Genomic DNA, 6,311 nt, shown 5'->3' with positions numbered 1-6,311 from the left:
GGCATTGGGGCTTGTAATTTTTTTGATAAATATTTTGTTTGAAGCACGTGTTTTATTTTACATCTACGATTCGAGTCACTTATTGTAGTGATATTTCAAGAACATAAGTATGTGGTCTCATTTAGTAACGCATTGTCAAAAGACCCTGTAAAGCACTTAAGATCTATTTTGTTTAATTGACATTTTGTTTAAACGCATTATTCTCGAAAACTGCTCCAATTCTGAACGAATGTTTTAAGTTGAACAGAGCATTGAAACAAAACTCTGTGATTGTTATTAATGCGTTCCATTAGCTTATATTATAAATTCTCGCTATTTTAATGGTCAAACTAAACAGGACATTAATGTCGTTTCATTAGCTTTTATAACTTGTTATATTTTAGCTCTGCAGCTTTGTGAAATTATTATATAAAGTGGGTTAGTATTTTGGTCATTAATTTTCGATTCGTTGAGATTTTGGCTTCGAGTTTATATTTTTAAAATTTAATCTGCACCTATAAATTTAACATTCCAACACTTTCTTTAAGTGTTTTGTTAATAAAACATGCTCTGAGTTATCATTAAGTTTCAAGACGTTTACTGAATTATCTTTAAGTCAAGAACTATTAATCTATTCACAAGAATCTTACGAAAATTGTTTGACCATAAATTGAGAGTTCACCATTTTATTTAAATAGTTCAAAATCAAGGGATTATGAAATGCTCATAATTTTCGAAGCTACTTTCTTGGTCACCCAACTTTTGATCTTCAAGTAGTTTGTCGAATTGATTTTAACAACAGAAGCAGCAAACATTGTATCATTTAAATTTAAGCTGCTTTCATGATATTGTTTTTTTGTTAGCAAACTTAGACATCATAATATGTGTAAGTAAATTTCAAAAGTAATTCTCATCTTGTCTAAGTCTTTAAAACTTTTTGTTGATTGTTTACTGTAGGACTGCTTTGTGTTCTGCAAGCAGCCACATTACGCTGTGATGACGTCATCGTTGTGGCGTTTGTTACGTCATGGTTTGCGTGTTCAGCTTCTTGAAGCATCACTCGGCGCTGCTCCACTGAAACAAAACAAAATCTAATAATAAAAAGGCCGGCATAATTGTTTAGACTGGCGAGGGAAAACCATCTGGACTTTACAGAGGTAGTGGGGGTCAGTTTCAGTGGAGGTAGTGTCGGGCCAGTATAGAAAAGCAAGAAGTAAAAGCAAAGCAAGTTTGCTTTTGGGTTTAGCCATGATGCTATAATTAGGAGCCATTTTAGGTATTGCAACATTTTTCACTGATTCTTCGCCCCTTTTGGTCATAGGGTGATATTGCATAGCCTATAGCTTGCTTCGATAAATGGAATATTCAAAACAAAAATATTTTTTCCTGACGGTAAGCGATACAAATGCCCATACAAACACCATCCAACACCTTGAATTACAAAATATTTTTTCCTATTCCACTGCGCTCGCCATCCTGAGACATGAAATGATAACTCTTATTATGTCCAGTAGTTGCACTGGTTACTATGCATTTAATTTAATTCAGAGCTCATATACGTGCACATACTTACTGATACGTCGTATGGCGATCTCGATCCTCCTCTCTATGATGGTGCCCACCAACAGGAACATCACCACGGCCAGCAGCAGGGGCCCGTAGAACCTCCATTCCATAGAGTGCGGCTTCTGCTGGATCTAGATGATTATAATGGCACACATTAAGCAACCATACGTGAGCAGAATTGGTCGATCGGCATGCTCAGACACATCACTGAATCACACACACTCGTTCGTTTGCTTGTTCTATCCCCGACATAATGAGTATTCCTAATAATGAGATTTTCTTTATTTATTTAGTACTTTATATACATATGTATATCGGCGCACTAAATGCCGTAGGAATTCTCTATCAGTCAACCTTAAGGAGGTACATAGAGAATTATGGTAAGTGAATGAAAGGTAGGTTGGAAAACAGTAATTTTGCTAGTTATAGGATATTATATATCCGCCCGAATAGCGACCACCAGATATTTAAATCCGCCATAGTGGCCCACGTGTGTCGCGTTCCGGGATCAGCCTGTGTATATCCGGTTCTAACAGGCCGGCATCATCTCTCGTCACTCGATATTTTATTGGAACCCACGACACCTACCACTGCAGTGATGTCATATTGCTATTAAAAATTATTATGTGCTAGAAAAATGGTCGTAAAATGATCAAAAACATTAGTCGGAAATGTTTAGAAATTTTTTGTCTTTTTTTTTGGGGCACCATGGTTATTTTCGGAGGTACTCTGCTAACGGTGTACAAGGGATCCCCCGGCTTAGCAACCATGGCACCCCATTCTTATAAGAAGTCGTAACAGAGTATATTGCTTAATTAGTTGTAAGTGATTATCATGACATTCATCGATTGTGTCCTTAAGATCCTTGGTATATGGTTGACATTTAAATGGAATTCAGATGCGGCCTTAGGGGAACGCGAACCGGCTAACCGCCCGGGGCCTCCCGTGTTGCCTTGGAGGACCTTTTTACGAACTTACTCACGAAACTATTGAAACCGGGGAACATTTTTTGTTCCGCCCGGGGCCTCGCATGTTTTTTTTTGCTTTCGCCTAGGGCCTCGAGATGTTTAGGGTCGCTACTGAGACTGAGAGAAGACAGATCCAACAGTGATCAATGAACAGTTGTTTTTCAGCGGCGATAATAACGTATTATCAATAAATAATATTTTATTTATTTATACATAATATGGTAAAAGTTACGAGCAGTACTAAAGCGGTGTTGTACAAAGTAAAAATTTAAACATTGATTTCAATGTGTGGTCCAATTCTGTTAATTTCCGCAGGTTAAATACAAATACAGGGTCATATTGACATTGCGTTAATAAATGAAATATCTACTAACATTGTGCCAAAAATGATTCACGAATAACGAATATTTTCAACAAAAATTCCGGTTTCATTTTTGGATCATTTTGTAGTTTAATGCGAATATGGCGTGTGCGTGAGTGTTTTTCTGACTGAAAGTATGATCATGCGGCGAGCAATTATGTTTTTAGTCGTGGCGCAGCGTATTAGTTTGAATAGCTTTTGATTTATATAAAATTTACTTGAAACTTACTTTTTCTTATATAACATCTACCGTTCGAGTAACTTATTGTGGTGTTATTTTCAAGGACATACTTATACTTAGTCTGGCCATAAATACTGTTACACTTAATTATAAAAAAATATTACATTTGAATTTCGAATCTGTCATTTTTATACGATTGTTCATTGTGTTTTCTCATTTTGGCGCCAATACATTGTAAAATATTTTGCGATATTAAAATGGTGTGGGGTGATAAAGAGAACCGAATCGCTGTGATAGCATTACACAAAGTAGGTATGGAGCCAAATGCAATTTTTAAAACTCTCCATACACTTGGTATTAGTAAAATGTTTGTGTACCGGGCTATTAATAGGTACAATGAGACCTCCTCTGTTTGTGACAGAAAAAGATCTGGCCGTCCACGTAGTGTTCGTACGAAAAAGGTGGTCAAAGCAGTAAGGGAAAGAATTCGAAGAAATCCTGTCCGAAAGCAAAAGATTTTATCTCGGGAAATGAAGATAGCACCTAGAACCATGTCGCGTATTTTTAAAAAGATGACTTAGGACTTGCAGCCTATAAGAGACGCACTGGCCATTTCTTAACTGATAATTTAAAGAAGAATAGGGTGGTAAAATCGAAACAACTACTGAAGCGGTACGCAAAGGGAGGTCACAGAAAAATTTTGTTTACGGATGAGAAAATTTTTACAATTGAGCAACATTTTAACAAACAAAATGACCGTATTTATGCTCAAAGCTCTAAGGAAGCTTCCCAATTAGTCGACAGAGTGCAACGTGGACATTATCCGACTTCAGTGATGGTTTGGTGGGGTGTTAGCTATGAAGGAGTGACTGAGCCATATTTTTGTGAAAAAGGTATCAAAACATCGGCACAAGTGTATCAAGATACCATTCTTGAGAAGGTAGTTAAGCCCCTTAACATCACCATGTTCAATAACCAAGTATGGTCCTTCCAGCAAGACTCGGCGCCGGGTCATAAAGCTCGGTCCACGCAGTCTTGGTTGGAATCGAACGTTTCGGACTTCATCAGAGCTGAAGACTGGCCGTCGTCTAGTCCCGATCTTAATCCGCTGGATTATGATTTGTGGTCAGTTTTAGAGAGTACAGCTTGCTCTAAACGCCATGATAATTTGGAGTCCCTAAAACAATCTATACGATTGGCAGTGAAGAATTTTCCCATGGAAAGAGTGCGTGCTTCTATTGATAACTGGCCTCATCGTTTAAAGGACTGTATTGCAGCCAATGGAGACCACTTCGAATAAGCTTTTTATATTTTTAATTGTTTTATATTTATGTATTAAACTGACACACTGTAAAAGTAATAAATGTTATTTGCAGTTAACAATTTTCTTTTTTCTTTATTACAATATTTATGGCAAGACTAGGTATATAAATATAACATAAGCCCTGTATATACTGTCCCACTGGCAGGCACGGACCTCTTCTACTACTGAGAGGGATTACGCTTTAATCAACCACGCTGGCCAAGTGCGGATTGGAAGACTTCACACGCCCTCAAAATGCCTATAGAGCACTTTTATGGTATGCAGGTTTCTTTACCATGTTTTCCTTCACCGTTAAAGTAAACGATAATTCACAAAGAAAACACATAATTTTAGAAAAGTTCGAGGTGCGTGCCCTTGGGTTTTGAACCTGTGGACATTCGTCTCGGCAGTCCGTTCCACACCCAACTAGGCTATCGTCGCTTAAAAGCGGAGGAAATAAGTATGTGGCTTAATTTAGTTACGCAATGTTGAACAATCATAATATAATATTTAATATATTTAACATTCATTGACTTCCTGTTACAGTAAATAAATCATTTCTTCTACCACAACTTATATAATACTGCAATGAAATAGCAATTTCCATGGTAAACACAATATATTTGTTCCAAATTTCGGAACAGAACCAATTTACGCCTTTGACGATATTATTGTTTGATACATTTTCAGATGTCTGTCCAGGGACCCTAGGTTTTGGTAATGTCCTAAATAAGTATCGCGGGCACGTGCGGAATTTGATACTCGTTAGAAGTTTACTATGACTCCCCGGGGAAACCTTAACATTTTTTCGGGAAACTATTTATTAGCCGGGAATTTTTTGTCAGGAAAAATTAGTGTTACGTCGGTGATATTAATTATATTAGGTCGATAAAACTGGTTGTTAGATGACTAGCTATACACCGCGGCTTTGCTCAGTCAAGTTCGTGGGATAAAAGTACCTTAAAGCAATGGACAAACTAATTTCTAATAAAATTTTCAGTTTTTTTTATTGCTTTGAATGACAAGACGAGCCTGCCTTTCGTCTGATGGTAAGCGATACGACCGCATATAAACGGTAGAATTACAAAGTATTGTTTGATATTCCACTGCGCTCGCCATCCTGAGACATGAGATATTAAGTCTAATTATGTCCAGTAGTTACAACGTTCTTCAAACCGGAACACAACAGTGACTACACATTGCTTCTTGGCGGCAGAAATAAACATTGCATACCTACCCAGGCGGACTCTCACATATGAGAGACCAATTACCAGTATCAATATCAAAGCCGAATTAATATATGTTGATATTTACCAATTTCGACACGACAGTGGATGTTCTTTCTGATAAGGTGATGACATTTTTTTTATGAATTTAATTGTTGTGCATTGTGGCTGACAGTGATTGATCTCATGACAGATTTTGTCATTGTCACGTTTGGATCAATATTTTTTTTAACCTGATTAGACATAGAAACCTCTTTAATAAATAATTAAAATATTGTATAACTTTTCATTGTTTTCTTATACGCCCACGGCATCGTGACCCCACTGCACCTGATGGTAAGTGGAAGGCTCCAATAGAATATCGACTGACGAGAGATGATTACCCCTCGACAGTCGCCGCAATTATGCCGGCCTGTTGGAATCGGATACACACAGGCTGACCCAGAAACGCGGCACACTTACGTGGGATACTATGGCGGGTTTTAACACCTTGTATACGGTGGTCACTATCCAGGCGTATATAAAATATACTCTTCTGTTAGTAAAAACTAAACCCGAATCAGATTTCAAACTAAAAACCATATTAAAATTAATAGTAATTTCATGGCACTGTGAGCTTATTCTGCGTATATCGGACCACCAACAACTAAAAAATTTAAAAAGTTGTATAATTGTAATATGTAAGTAGATATTGTAACTTTGACTTTTCCGATGGCCAATACCTCAG

The 6,311-nt window shown here is 37.1% G+C and overlaps 1 long non-coding RNA gene across 1 annotated transcript; it reads right to left on the bottom strand.

The window, feature by feature from the left end:
• Positions 1-554: 554 nt before the first annotated feature.
• Positions 555-5,778, bottom strand: LOC115453391. The gene is made up of 3 exons (XR_003939562.1): positions 5,673-5,778; positions 1,553-1,676; positions 555-1,053 (listed from the first exon to the last, which is right to left on the bottom strand). It is a non-coding gene; the product is annotated as an uncharacterized LOC115453391 (long non-coding RNA).
• Positions 5,779-6,311: the final 533 nt, after the last annotated feature.

The sequence above is a fragment of the Manduca sexta genome, chromosome 13, assembly GCF_014839805.1.
Source record: "Manduca sexta isolate Smith_Timp_Sample1 chromosome 13, JHU_Msex_v1.0, whole genome shotgun sequence".
Classification (NCBI taxonomy): Eukaryota; Metazoa; Arthropoda; class Insecta; order Lepidoptera; family Sphingidae; genus Manduca; species Manduca sexta.
Note: the sequence above shows the minus strand (reverse complement) of the source record. Positions and strands in the feature narration are given on the sequence as shown.